Below are 15,421 nucleotides of genomic sequence, written 5' to 3'. Positions count from 1 at the left end.
GGGGGAAATTCGGGGGGATTTGGGGAAATTCGGGGGGATTCGGGGGAAATTCGGGGGATTTGGGGAAATTCCCAGTCCCTCCCAGTCCCTCCCAGTCCCTCCCAGTCCATCCCAGTCCCTCCCAGTGCCCCCACCCCAAATCAAAGGCTCCAACTTCATTTCCACCTTTATTGCCCCATTGCCCCCCAGGTGGGTCTGGGGGTCCCCCAGCTGCCCCCAGCTGTGCCCCAGGTGTGCCCAGGTGTGTTCCAGATGTGTACAATTGTGTCCAGGTGTATCTGTCCAGGTGTGTTCCAGGTGTGCCCAGGTGTGCCCAGGTGTGCCCAGGTGTGTTCCAGGTGTGTCCAGGTGTGTTCCAGGTGTCTCCAAGTGTGCCCAGGTATATCAACTTGTGTCCAGGTGTCTCCAGGTGTGTCCAGGTGTGCCCAGGTGTGTCCCAGGTGTGCCCAGGTGTGTCCAGGTGTGTTCCAATTGTCTCCACGTATCTCCAGGTGTGCCCAGGTGTCTCCAATTGTGTCCAGGTGTGTCCAGGTGTGTCCAGGTATCTCCAGATGTGCCCAGGTGTGTCCCAGATGTGCCCAGGTGTGTCCAGGTGCATCCAGGTGTCTCCAGGTGCCTTCAGGTGTGTCCAGGTGCGTTCCAATTGTCTCCAGGTGTCTCCAGGTGCCTCCAGGTGTGTCCAGGTGTGTCCCAGGTGTGTCCCAGGTGTGCCCAGGTGTGACCCCAGGTGTGCCCAGGTGAGTCCAGGTATCTCCAGATTTGTCCAGGTGCCTCCAGGTGTGTCCAGGTGTGCTCAGGTATCTCCAGCTGCGTCGAGGTGTGTTCCAATTGTTTCCAGGTGTGCCCAGGTGTCTCCAGGTGTGTCCAGGTGTGTTCTTATTGTCTCCAGGTGTCTCCAGGTGTCTCCAGGTGTGCCCAGGTGTGCCCAGGTGTGTCCCAGATGTGCTCAGGTGTGTCCAGGTGCATCCAGATGCGTCCAGGTGCGTTCCAATTGTCTCCAGGTATCTCCAGGTGTGTCCAGGTGTGTCCAGATGCATTCCAATTGTCTCCAGGTATCTCCAGGTGTGCCCAAGTGCGTTGCAATTGTCTCCAGGTGTGTCCAGGTGTGCTCAGGTATCTCCAGGTGCGTCGAGGTGTGTTCCAATTGTCTCCAGGTATCTCCAAGTGTCTCCAGGTGTGTCCAGATGCGTTCCAATTGTCTCCAGGTGTGTTCCAGGTGTCTCCAGGTGCCTCCAGGTGTCTCCAGGTGTGCCCAGGTGTGCCCAGGTGTGCCCAGGTGTGTCAGTGGTCGCCGTCCGTCTCGCCCAGGGCCAGCAGCAGCAGCAGCGCCCATCCCCCGAGCAGCCCCGCGCTCTGCAGCGCCAGCAGCACCCAGGGGCTCCCCGAGCGCACCGACAGCATGGCCGGCACCTGCGGGACACCTGAGTGTCACCTGGGTGTCACCTGAGTGTCACCTGAGTGTCACCTGGGTGTCACCTGCCCCGCGCTCTGCAGCGCCAGCAGCACCCAGGGGCTCCCCGAGCGCACCGACAGCATGGCCGGCACCTGCGGGACACCTGGGGGTCACCTGAGAGTCATCTGAGATACCTGAGTGTCACCTGAGTGTCACCTGGGGGACACCTGAGTGTCACCTGAGATACCTGAGAGTCACTTTGGGACACCTGAGTGTCACCTGGGACACCTGAGAGTCACCTGAGTGTCACCTGAGATTCACTTTGGGACACCTGAGGGACACCTGAGAGTCACCTGAGAGTCACCTGAGATACCTGAGATTCATTTGGAGACACCTGAGTGTCACCTGGGGACACCTGAGATACCTGAGAGTCACCTGGGGGTCACCTGAGAGTCACCTGGGGACACCTGAGATACCTGAGAGTCACCTGGGGACATGTGAGTGTCACCTGAGATACCTGAGATTCATTTGGGGACACCTGAGAGTCACTTGGGGGCACCTGAGAGTCACCTGGGGACACCTGAGAGGCACTTGGGGACACCTGAGATACCTGAGTGTCACCTGAGAGTCACCTGAGAGTCACCTGGGGACACCTGAGAGTCACCTGGGTCACCTGGGTGTCACCTGAGTGTCACCTGAGTGTCACCTGGGTGTCAACTGGGGACATCTGAGATACCTGAGAGTCACCTGAGAGTTACCTGAGTGTAACCTGGGGACACCTGAGTGTCACCTGAGTCACCCAAGAGTCACCTGAGTGTCACCTGGGGACACCCAGGGGTGCCTGGGGGACAGCCACAGGTACCCACAAGCACCTGAGGGACACCAGCGGCTCCCAATGTCCCCTCGTGTCCCTCCTAATGTCCCTCACCACGTGGCACGGGGCCAGGTGCACCAGGATGTCCCCGATGTCCCCAATGTCCCCCTTGATGTCCTCAATATCCCCAGTGTCCCCAATGTCCCCAATGATGTCCCCAATGTCCCCAATGTCCCAAATGTCCCCAATGATGTCCCCAATGTCCCCAATGTCCCCAATGTCCCCAATGTCCCCAATCCCCCCAATGTCCCCAAGGTCCCCTCAGTGTCCCCAATGTCCCCAATGTCCCCAATGTCCCCGAGGTCCCCCCAATGTCCCCAATCCCCCCAATCCCCCCAATGTCCCCAATCCCCCCAATGTCCCCAATGTCCCCAATGTCCCCAATGTCCCCAATGCCCCCAATGTCCCCAACCCCCCAATGTCCCCAATGTCCCCGATGTCCCCAATCCCCCCAATGTCCCCAATGCCCCCAATGTCCCCAATGTCCCCAATGTCCCCAATGTCCCAAATGTCCCCTCAGTGTCCCCAATGTCCCCAATGTCCCCAATCCCCCCCATCCCCCAATGTCCCCCCACTGTCCCCAATGTCCCCAATCCCCCCCAATGTCCCCAATGTCCCCAATGTCCCCAATGTCCCCAATCCCCCCCAATGTCCCCAATGTCCCCAATGTCCCCAATGTCCCCAATGTCCCCAATGTCCCCAATGTCCCCAATGTCCCCAATCCCCCCCAATGTCCGCAATCCCCCCAATGTCCCCAATGTCCCCAATGTCCCCAATCCCCCCCAATGTCCCCAATGTCCCCAATGTCCCCAATGTCCCCAATGTCCCCAATGTCCCCAATGTCCCCAATGTCCCCAATCCCCCCAATGCCCCCAATATCCCCAATGTCCCCAATGTCCCCAATGTCCCCAATGTCCTCCCAATGTCCCCAATGTCCCCAATGTCCCCAATGTCCCCAATCCCCCCAATGCCCCCAATATCCCCAATGTCCCCAATGTCCCCAATGTCCCCAATGTCCCCGATGTCCCCAATGTCCCCAATGTCCCTCACCATGTGACACAGCGCCAGGTGCAGCAGGAAGCCCCAATGTCCCAATGTCCCCAATGTCCCCAATGTCCCCAATGTCCCCAATTCTCCCTGGTATGCCCAATGTCCCCAATGATGTCCCCGATGTCCCAATGTCCCTCACCATGTGGCACAGCGCCAGGTGCAGCAGGAAGCCACCTCCCAGTGCCGCCAGCCAGGTGCGGGCAGCGGGGGCAGCCCCCAGGGCCACCCCGGCCACCACCCCCGGCACCACGGGCAGCGCCGCGGCCACCGCCAGGGCCACCAGCCAGCGTGTCCCCAGGCCGGACTGCGACAGCACCAGCGCGTCACCTGCGGGACAGGGACACTGAGAGACTGTCCCCAAACAGGGGACAGGTGTCCCCAAACACGGGACAGGTGTCACCTGCGGGACAGGGACACTGAGAGCGTGTCCCCAAACACGGGACAGGTGTCACCTGCGGGACAGTGACACTGAGAGTGCGTCCCCAAACACGGGACAGGTGTCACCTGCGGGACAGTGACACTGAGAGTGCGTCCCCAAACACGGGACAGGTGTCACCTGCGGGACAGGGACACTGAGAGCGCGTCCCCAAACACGGGACAGGTGTCACCTGCGGGACAGTGACACTGAGAGTGCGTCCCCAAACACGGGACAGGTGTCACCTGCGGGACAGGGACACTGAGAGACTGTCCCCAAACACGGGACAGGTGTCACCTGCGGGACAGTGACACTGAGAGCGTGTCCCCAAACACGGGACAGGTGTCACCTGCGGGGACAGTGACACTGAGAGGGTGTCCCCAAACACGGGACAGGTGTCACCTGCGGGACAGGGACACTGAGAGCGCGTCCCCAAACACGGGACAGGTGTCACCTGCGGGACAGTGACACTGAGAGCGTGTCCCCAAACACGGGACAGGTGTCACCTGCGGGGACAGTGACACTGAGAGGGTGTCCCCAAACACGGGACAGGTGTCACCTGCGGGACAGGGACACTGAGAGGGTGTCCCCAAACATGGGACAGGTGTCACCTGCGGGACAGGGACACTGAGAAACTGTCCCCAAACATGGGACAGGTGTCCCCAAACACGGGACAGGTGTCACCTGCGGGGACAGGGACACTGAGAGCGCGTCCCCAAACACGGGACAGGTGTCACCTGCGGGACAGGGACACTGAGAGGGTGTCCCCAAACACGGGACAGGTGTCACCTGCGGGACAGGGACACTGAGAAACTGTCCCCAAACACGGGACAGGTGTCACCTGCGGGACAGTGACACTGAGAGCGCGTCCCCAAACACGGGACAGGTGTCACCTGCGGGACAGTGACACTGAGACTGTCCCCAAACACGGGACAGGTGTCACCTGCGGGACAGGGACACTGAGAGCGCGTCCCCAAACACGGGACAGGTGTCACCTGCGGGACAGGGACACTGAGAGTGCGTCCCCAAACACGGGACAGGTGTCACCTGCGGGACAGGGACACTGAGAGCGCGTCCCCAAACACGGGACAGGTGTCACCTGCGGGACAGCGACACTGAGAGCGCGTCCCCAAACACGGGACAGGTGTCACCTGCGGGACAGCGACACTGAGAGCGCGTCCCCAAACACGGGACAGGTGTCACCTGCGGGACAGGGACACTGAGAGCGCGTCCCCAAACACGGGACAGGTGTCCCCAAACACGGGACAGGTGTCCCCAAACACGGGACAGGTGTCACCTGCGGGGACAGTGACACTGAGAACGTGTCCCCAAACACGGGACAGGTGTCACCTGCGGGGACAGTGACACTGAGAACGTGTCCCCAAACACGGGACAGGTGTCACCTGCGGGGACAGCGACACTGAGAGCGTGTCCCCAAACACGGGACAGGTGTCACCTGTGGGACAGTGACACTGAGAGTGTGTCCCCAAACACGGGACAGGTGTCACCTGCGGGGACAGTGACACTCAGAGCGCGTCCCCAAACACGGGACAGGTGTCACCTGCGGGACAGGTGTCACCTGCGGGGACAGGGACACTGAGAGACTGTCCCCAAACACGGGACAGGTGTCACCTGCGGGGACAGTGACACTCAGAGCGCGTCCCCAAACACGGGACAGGTGTCCCCAAACACGGGACAGGTGTCACCTGCGGGACAGTGACACTCAGAGCGCGTCCCCAAACAGGGGACAGTGACACTCAGCCCATAGCCCCGCCCCCATGCCCATAGCCCCGCCCCATACCCATAGCCCCGCCCCCATACCCATAGCCCCGCCCCCATACCCATAGCCCCGCCCCCTCCCGAGGCCCCGCCCCTTACTGAGCGCGCGCGGCAGCTCGTGCAGCGCCAGCCCCGCCCCCATGCCCATAGCCCCGCCCCCATACGATAGCCACGCCCCATGCCCATAGCCCCGCCCCCTTCCGAGGCCCCGCCCCTTACTGAGCGCGCGCGGCAGCTCGTGCAGCGCCAGCCCCGCCCCCGCGGCCGCCCCCGCGCTCCCGGAAGCGGCGAAGGCGGAGCCGAGCGCGAGCCCGTCAGCCAATCGGTGCACGGCGCCCCCTGCCGAGAGCAACAGCGCCTGCGCGCGGCCCGCGCCTGCGCGGTACGGACAGACAGACCGGGACAGACCGGGACAGACACGGGATACACCGGGACAGACCGGGACAGACACGGGACAGACACGGGATATACACCGGGACAGACACGGGATATACACCGGGACAGACACGGGATACACCGGGACAGACAGACACGGGATACACCGGGACAGACAGACACGGGATACACCGGGACAGACACGGGATACACCGGGACAGACACGGGATATACACCGGGACAGACACAGGATAGACACGGGATACACCGGGACAGACAGACACGGGATACACCGGAATAGACACGGGATACACCGGGACAGACAGACACGGGACAGACAGACACGGGATACACCGGGACAGACACGGGATACACCGGGACAGACAGACACGGGATACACCGGAATAGACACGGGATACACCGGGACAGACACGGGATACACCGGGACAGACACGGGATACACCGGGACAGACAGACACGGGATACACCGGGACAGACACGGGATACACCGGGACAGACAGACACGGGATACACCGGGACAGACACGGGATACACCGGGACAGACATGGGATAGACCGGGACAGACACGGGATACACCGGGACAGACAGACACGGGATATACACCGGGACAGACACGGGATACACCGGGACAGACACGGGATACACCGGGACAGACACGGGATACACCGGGACAGACACGGGATACACCGGGACAGACAGACACGGGATACACCGGGACAGACACGGGATACACCGGGACAGACAGACACGGGATATACACCGGGAAAGACACGGGATACACCGGGACAGACACGGGATACACCGGGACAGACACGGGATACACCGGGACAGACACGGGATACACCGGGACAGACAGACACGGGATATACACCGGGACAGACACGGGATACACCGGGACAGACAGACACGGGATACACCGGGACAGACAGACACGGGATACACCGGGACAGACAGACACGGGATACACCGGGACAGACACGGGATACACCGGGACAGACACGGGATACACCGGGACAGACACGGGATAGACCGGGACACACACGGGATACACCGGGACGGACACGGGATACACCGGGACAGACCGGGATAGACACGGGATACACCGGGACAGACACGGGATACACCGGGACAGACACGGGATAGACCGGGACAGACACGGGATATACACCGGGACAGACACGGGACAGACACGGGATACACCGGGACAGACACGGGATACACCGGGACAGACAGACACGGGATACACCGGGACAGACACGGGATATACACCGGGACAGACACGGGATAGACCGGGACAGACACGGGATAGACCGGGACAGACACGGGATACACCGGGACAGACACGGGATATACACCGGGACAGACACGGGATAGACCGGGACAGACACGGGATAGACCGGGACAGACACGGGATAGACCGGGACAGACACGGGACAGACCGGGACAGACAGACACGGGACAGACCCGGGATACACCGGGACAGACACGGGATACACCGGGACAGACACGGGATACACCGGGACAGACAGACAGACACGGGACAGACAGACACGGGACAGACAGGGGAGAGACAAGAGAGAGACAGGGGTCACCACAAGGCACCCATGGGGACACCTGGGGACACCCCTGGAGACACCCATGGGTCACTTGGGGTGACCCCCGTGTCACCACAATATCCCCCCAATGTCCCCCCAATATCCCCCAATATCCCCCAATATCCCCCCAATGTCCCCCCAATATCCCCCAATGTCCCCCCAATATCCCCCCCAATATCTCCCAATGTCCCCCCAATATCCCCCAATGTCCCCCCAATGTCCCCACCAATATCCCCCCCAATATCCCCCCAATGTCCCCCCAATATCCCCCAATGTCCCCCCAATATCCCCCCAATGTCCCCCCCAATATCCCCCCAATGTCCCCCCCAATGTCCCCCCCAATGTCCCCCCCAATGTCCCCCCAATATCCCCCCAATGTCCCCCCAATATCCCCCAATATCCCCCCAATATCCCCCCAATATCCCCCCAATATCCCCCCCAATATCCCCCCAATATCCCCCCCAATGTCCCCCCAATATCCCCCAATGTCCCCCCCAATATCCCCCCAATGTCCCCCCAATGTCCCCCCAATATCCCCCCCAATGTGCCCCCAATGTCCCCCCAATATCCCCCCAATGTCCCCCCAATGTCCCCCCAATATCCCCCCCAATATCCCCCCAATATCCCCCCAATGTCCCCCAATATCCCCCCAATGTCCCCCCAATGTCCCCCCAATATCCCCCAATATCCCCCCAATATCCCCCCAATATCCCCCCAATATCCCCCAATGTCCCCCCAATGTCCCCCCAATACCCCCTCAATGTCCCCCCAATGTCCCCCCAATATCCCCCCCAATATCCCCCCAATATCCCCCCAATATCCCCCCAATATCCCCCCAATATCCCCCAATACCCCCCCAATATTCCCCCAATATCCCCCCAATATCCCCCCAATGTCCCCCCAATATCCCCCCAATATCCCCCAATATCCCCCCAATATCCCCCCAATGTCCCCCCAATGTCCCCCCAATATCCCCCCAATGTCCCCCCAATATCCCCCCAATGTCCCCCCAATGCCCCCCAATATCCCCCCAATATCCCCCCAATACCCCCCCAATATCCCCCCAATATCCCCCCAATATCCCCCCAATGTCCCCCAATGTCCCCCCAATATCCCCCCAATATCCCCCCAATATCCCCCCAATATCCCCCAATATCCCTCCTCTGCCCCCAGGTGGCGCCCGGCGCCGCGGGCCTGCGCCCGGCCCAGTGGCCTAATGGATAAGGCATCAGCCTCCGGAGCTGGGGATTGTGGGTTCGAGTCCCACCTGGGTCGGGGGCGCTCCCTTTTACCGGGGGGCTCCGAGGGGGGAATTCCAAAAGTTTTGGGGGGAAATTTGGGGCGTTTATGGAGTTTTGGGGTAAAAACTGGGGAAATTGAGGGGGGGTTTTGGGGGAATTTGTGCCGTTTTGGGGGAAAATTTGGGATATTCGGGGGGGATTTGTGGAGTTTTGGGGTAAAAATTGGGGAGCTTGAGGGGGATTTTTGGAGTTTTGGGGGGATTTGTGCAGTTTTGGGGGAAAATTTGGGATATTCGGGGGGATTTGTGGAGTTTTGGGGAGAATTTATGGAATTTTAGGGGAAAATTTGGGGGCATTTCCGAGGTTTTGGGGGAAAATCGGGGAGAATTGGGAGAATTTGTGGAGTACAAGGGATATTTGTGGAGGTTTTGGGGGGAAAATTCGGGAGATTCGGGGAGATTTGTGTAATCTTGAGGGAAAATTTGGGGGGATTTGAGGAGTTTTGGGAGGATTTGTGGAGTTTTGGGGGGGATTTGGGGGGATTTAAGGAGTTCTGGGAGAATTTCAGGAGATTTGGGGAGAAATTTTGGGGGATTCGAGGAGTTTTGGGGGGAAATTTGGGAGGTATTTGAGTTTTGGGAGAATTTGTGGAGTTTTGGGGGAAAAAATTGAGGGGACATTTGAGGAGTTTTGGGGGGGGGGAAATTGGGGGATTTGAGGAGTTTTGGGACAAAAATTTGGGGGAATTTGGGGAGTTTTGGGAGAATTTGTGGACTTTTGGGGGGAAATTGGAGGGATCTGAGGAGTTTTGGGGGGGAAATTGGGGCGGATTTGAGGAGTTTTGGGGGGGGGATTTGGCGGGGTTTGAGGAGTTTCGGGACAAAAATTTGGGGGAATTTGAGGAGTTTTGGGAGAATTTGTGGAGTTTTGGGGGGGAAATTGGGGGAATTTATGGAGTTTTGGGGGGGAAATTGGGGGGATTTGAGGAGTTTTGGGGGAAATTTGGGGGAATTTGAAGAGTTTTGGGAGAATTTGTGGAGTTTTGGGGGAAAATTTGTGGGAATTTGAAGAGTTTTGGGAGAATTTTTGGAGTTTTGGGGGGGAATTTGTGGGGATTTGAGGAGTTTTGGGGCAAAAATTTGGGGGAATTTGAAGAGTTTTGGGTAAATTTGTGGAGTTTTGGGGTGGAAATTGGGGGGTTTTGAGGAGTTTTGGGGAGGAAATTGGGAGGATTTGAGGAGTTTTGAGAGAATTTGTGGAGTTTTGGGGGAAAATTGGGGTGGATTTGAGGAGTTTTGGGACAAAAATTTGGGGGATTTGAGGAGTTTTGAGACAAATATTTGGGGGAATTTGAGGAGTTTTAGGAGGATTTGTGGAGTTTTGGGGGCAATTTGGGGGGGGTTTCAAGGAGTTTTGGGGAAATCGAGGAGTTTTGGGGATAATTTGTGGAGTTTTGGGGGTAAAATTTGGGGGATCTGAGGAGTTTTGGGAGAATTTGTGGAGTTTTGGGGGAATTTGGGGGATTTGAGGAATTTCGGGACAAAAATTTGGGGGAATTTGAGGAGATTTAGGAGGATTTGTGGAGTTTTGGGGGGGAAATTGGGGGGATTTGAGGAGTTTTGGGGGAAATTTGGGGGAATTTGAAGAGTTTTGGGAGAATTTTTGGAGTTTTGGGGGGGAATTGGGGGAATTTGTGCAGTTTTGGGGGGTTTGGGGGGATTTGAAGAGTTTTGGGAGAATTTGTGGAGTTTTGGGGGGGAAATTGGGGGAATTTGATGAGTTTTGGGAGGAAATTTGGGGGATTTGAGAAGTTTTTGGGGTAAAATTGGAGATTTGGGGAAACTGTGGAGTTTTGAGGAAAATTTGGGGGATTTGAGGAGTTTTGGGAGGAATTTGGGGAGTTTTGGGGAGGGGTTGAGGAGTTTTGGGGGGAAATTTGGGGGATTTGGGGGAAATTTGGGGAATTTGGGGCCGTACCGTGATTGGTCAGTTCCTGCGTGCTGTGGGCGGGGTCAGGGGCGGGGTCTCCATCCTTCACCTGCGGGGGGGGCGGGGGGGGTCAGGGGGCTCTGCACCCCGAAATCGGCCCCAAAATCCCCCAACCCCCAAATGTCCCCCCAATGTCCCCAATGCCCCCAAATGTCCCCAATGTCCCCTCCAATGTCCCCAATGCCCCCAAATGTCCCCAATGTCCCCAATGCCCCCAGTGTCCCCCCAATGTCCCCCCGATGTCCCCAATGTCCCCAATGTCCCCAATGTCCCCAATGCCCCCCAATGTCCCCAATGTCCCAAATGTCCCCAGTGTCCCCAATGTCCCCCCAATGTCCCCAATGTCCCCAATGTCCCCAATGTCCCCAATGTCCCCAACGCCCCCAATGTCCCCATGTCACCTGAGCTCCCGGGGGGTCCCCAATGTCCCCAGTGTCCCCAATGTCCCCAGTGTCCCCAATGTCCCCAATGTCCCCAATCCCCCCAATGTCCCCAATGTCCCCAATGCCCCCAGTGTCCCCAATGTCCCCAATGCCCCCAATGTCCCCAACGCCCCCAATGTCCCCAATGTCCCCAATGCCCCCAATGCCCCCAATGTCCCCAATGTCCCCATTATCCCCAATGCCCCCAATGCCCCCAATGTCCCCAACGCCCCCAATGTCCCCAATGTCCCCAATGTCCCCAATGCCCCCAATGTCCCCCAATGTCCCCCAAGTGTCCCCAATGTCCCCAATGCCCCCAATGTCCCCAATGTCCCCAATCCCCCAATGTCCCCAATGTCCCCAATGTCCCCAATGTCCCCGATGTCCCCCCAATGTCCCCAATGTCCCCCAATGTCCCTCTGGTGTCCCCAATGTCCCCGATGTCCCCAATCCCCCCAATGTCCCCCAATGTCCCTCTGGTGTCCCCAATGTCCCCAATGTCCCCAATGTCCCCGATGTCCCCGATGTCCCCGATGTCCCCAATGTCCCCAATGTCCCCAATGCCCCCAAATATCCCCCAATGTCCCCAATGTCCCCAATGTCCCCAATGTCCCCAATATCCCCAATGTCCCCAATGTCCCCAATATCCCCAATGTCCCCAATGTCCCCAATGTCCCCAATGTCCCAAATGCCCCCAATGTCCCCCCAATGTCCCAAATGCCCCCAATGTCCCCCCAATGTCCCCAATGATGTCCCCAGTGTCCCCGATGTCCCCAATGTCCCCAATGTCCCCAATGTCCCCAGTGTCCCCAATGTCCCCAATGTCCCCAATCCCCCCAATGTCCCCAATGTCCCCAATGTCCCCAAATGTCCCCAATGTCCCCAATGTCCCCAATGTCCCCGCTGTCCCCACCTGCTCGTGGGGCGCCCCCAGCCCCCCCAGCAGCCGCTCCAGCACGAAGCCCCCGTAGAGCCCCCCCAGCACCGCCAGCAGCTCCCAGGGGAGGCTCTGGGGGGCGCTGTGCTCCGAGTGCGCCCCCCCCGCGTGGCTGTGGACCCCCAGAGCCTGTGGGGACACAGGGGACACGTGGTGGCATCAGTGTCACCTCCCCCCCGAGTGGCTTTGGACCCCCAGAGCCTGTGGGGACACGTGGTGGCATCAGTGTCACCACCCCCCCGAGTGCCCGTGGACCCCCAGAGCCTGTTGGGGACACAGGGGACACGTGGTGGCATCAGTGTCACCTCCCCCCCCCGAGTGGCTGTGGACCCTCAGATCTTGTTGGGGACACGTGGTGGCATCAGTGTCACCACCCCCGGAGTGGCCGTGGACCCCCAGGGCCTGTGGGGACACAGGGGACACGTGGTGGCATCAGTGTCACCTCCCCCCCCCCCACCTCGAGTGGTTGTGGACCCTCAGATCCTGTTGGGGACACAGAGGGACAGGCGGTGGCATCAGTGGCACCACCCCCCCCCCACCCCGAGTGGCTTTGGACCCCCAGATCTTGTTGGGGACACGTGGTGGCATCAGTGTCACCACCCCCCCCCGAGTGGCTTTGGACCCCCAGATCTTGTTGGGGACACGCGGTGACATCAGTGTCACCCTCCATGTCCCCCACCGTGGACCCCCAGAGCCTGTTGGGGACACAGGGGACACGTGGTGGCATCAGTGTCACCTCCCCCCCGAGTGGCCGTGGACCCCCAGATCTTGTTGGGGACACGCGGTGACATCAGTGTCACCACCCCGAGTGGCTGTCCCCGCTGTCCCCCCGCTGTCCCCTCGGTGTCCTTGATGTCCCCTCACTGTCCCCTCACTGTCCCCGCTGTCCCCTCGCTGTCCCCTCGCTGTCCCCTCAATGTCCCCACGCTGTCCCCGCTGTCCCCTCGATGTCCCCTCACTGTCCCCGCTGTCCCCTCACTGTCCCCGCTGTCCCCTCACTGTCCCCTGTCCCCTCGCTGTCCCCTCGATATTCTTGATGTCCCCGCTGTCCCCGCTGTCCACGCTGTCCCCACTGTCCCCTGTCCCCTCGATGTCCTTGATGTCCCCTCGATGTCCCCTCGCTGTCCCCGCTGTCCCCTCAATGTCCCCTCACTGTCCCCGCTGTCCCCTCGCTGTCATTGATGTCCCCACTGTCCCCCCGCTGTCCTCGCTGTCCCCGCTGTCCCCTCGGTGTCCCCTCTGTCCCCTCAATGTCCCCTCTCTGTCCCCGCTGTCCCCTCAATGTCCCCGCTGTCCCCTCGGTGTCCCCTCTGTCCCCTCAATGTCCCCTCTCTGTCCCCGCTGTCCCCTCAATGTCCCCGCTGTCCCCTCGGTGTCCCCTCTGTCCCCTCAATGTCCCCTCTCTGTCCCCGCTGTCCCCTCAATGTCCCCGCTGTCCCCTCAATATCCCCGCTGTCCCCTCGCTGTCCTTGATGTCCACTCGCTGTCCCCCCGCTGTCCCCTCAATGTCCCCCCGCTGTCCCCTCGGTGTCCTCGCTGTCCCCGCTGTCCCCTCGATGTCCCCTCGCTGTCCCCGCTGTCCCCTCGCTGTCATTGATGTCCCCGGTGTCCCCTCAATGTCCCCAATGTCCCCTCGCTGTCCCCGCTGTCCCCTCGGTGTCCCCGCTGTCCCAGCTGTCCCAACTGTCCTCGCTGTCCCCTCGATGTCCTTAATGTCCCTGGTGTACCCTCAATGTCCCCAATGTCCCTTCGCTGTCATTGATGTCCTTGGTGTCCCCGATGTCCTCAATGTCCCCAATGTCCCCTCGCTGTCCCCGCTGTCCCCTCGATATTCTTGATGTCCCTGGTGTCCCCTCGCTGTCCCCGCTGTCCCCTCGCTGTCCTCGCTGTCCCCACTGTCCCCTCGATATCCCGTCGCTGTCCCCGCTGTCCCCTCGATGTCCCCTCGGTGTCCTTGATGTCCCTGGTGTCCCCTCAATGTCCCCGCTGTCGCCTCGCTGTCATTGATGTCCTTGATGTCCCCTCAATGTCCCCAATGTCCCCTCACTGTCATTGATGTCCTTGATGTCCCCTCGATGTCCCCAATGTCCCCTCGCTGTCCTTGATGTCCCCGCTGTCCCCAATGTCCCCTCGCTGTCATTGATGTCCCCGCTGTCCCCTCGCTGTCCTTGATGTCCCCTCGCTGTCATTGATGTCCTTGATGTCCCCTCGGTGTCCCCGCTGTCCCCTCGATATTCTTGATGTCCCCGATGTCCCCTCAATGTCCCCAATGTCCCCAATGTCCCCTCGATGTCCCCTCAATGTCCCCAATGTCCCCTCTGTCCCCACCTGTGGCAGCACGTGCAGCAGCGCGTCCCCGCTCAGCGCCCCGGCCGCCAGCCCGTCCAGCAGGGGGCGCCACCAGCGCCGGGGACAGCGGCGACATCCGTGGGGACATCGGCGACATCCGTGGGGACAGCGGGAGCACAGGGGACAGCGGGGACACAGCACCAGGGCCAGCGCCACCAGCGGCACCAGCGCCAGTGCCAGCGCTGTCAGTGTCCCCAGCAGGTACCCTGTGACAGGGACAGGGGTCAGGGGTCAGTGTCCCCAGCAGGTACCGAGTGACAGGGACAGGGACACAGGGACAGGGGTCAGGGACAGGGACAGTGTCCCCAACAGGTACCCTGTGACAGGGACAGGGACAGGGACAGGGACAGGGACAGGGGTCACCCACGGGGTCAGGGACAGGGATGGGGACAGGGACAGGGACAGGGACAGGGACAGGGACAGGGACAGGGACAGGGACAGGGACAGGGACAGGGACAGGGACAGGGACAGGGACAGGGACAGGGACAGGGATGGGGACAGGGACAGGGACAGGGACAGGGACAGGGACAGGGATGGGGACAGGGACAGGGACAGGGACAGGGATGGGGACAGGGACAGGGGTCAGGGGACAGGGACAGGGACAGGGACAGGGACAGGGATGGGGACAGGGACAGGGATGGGGACAGGGATGGGGACAGGGACAGGGATGGGGACAGGGACAGGGATGGGGACAGGGATGGGGACAGGGACAGGGACAGGGATGGGGACAGGGACAGGGATGGGGACAGGGGACAGGGACAGGGACAGGGACAGGGATGGGGACAGGGACAGGGATGGGGACAGGGATGGGGACAGGGACAGTGACAGGGACAGGGACGGGGGACAGGGACAGGGACAGGGATGGGGACAGGGACAGGGACAGGGACAGGGGTCAGGGGTCAGGGACCCTGTCCCCATCCCTGTCCCCGTCCCCATCCCTGTCCCCACTCACTCTCGGTGACACTGAGCTGCTCCTCATGC

General features: G+C 60.4%; 1 non-coding gene across 1 annotated transcript; it reads left to right on the top strand.

Moving 5' to 3' along the window:
• Nucleotides 1–8,704: 8,704 nt before the first annotated feature.
• TRNAR-CCG (transfer RNA arginine (anticodon CCG)) lies at nucleotides 8,705–8,777 on the top strand. Its single transcript has one exon. It is a non-coding gene; the product is annotated as a tRNA-Arg (tRNA).
• The last annotated feature ends 6,644 nt before the right edge of the window (nucleotides 8,778–15,421 follow it).

This window comes from Taeniopygia guttata, chromosome 2 (assembly GCF_048771995.1).
Source record: "Taeniopygia guttata chromosome 2, bTaeGut7.mat, whole genome shotgun sequence".
Taxonomy (NCBI): Eukaryota; Metazoa; Chordata; class Aves; order Passeriformes; family Estrildidae; genus Taeniopygia; species Taeniopygia guttata.
Note: the sequence above shows the minus strand (reverse complement) of the source record. Positions and strands in the feature narration are given on the sequence as shown.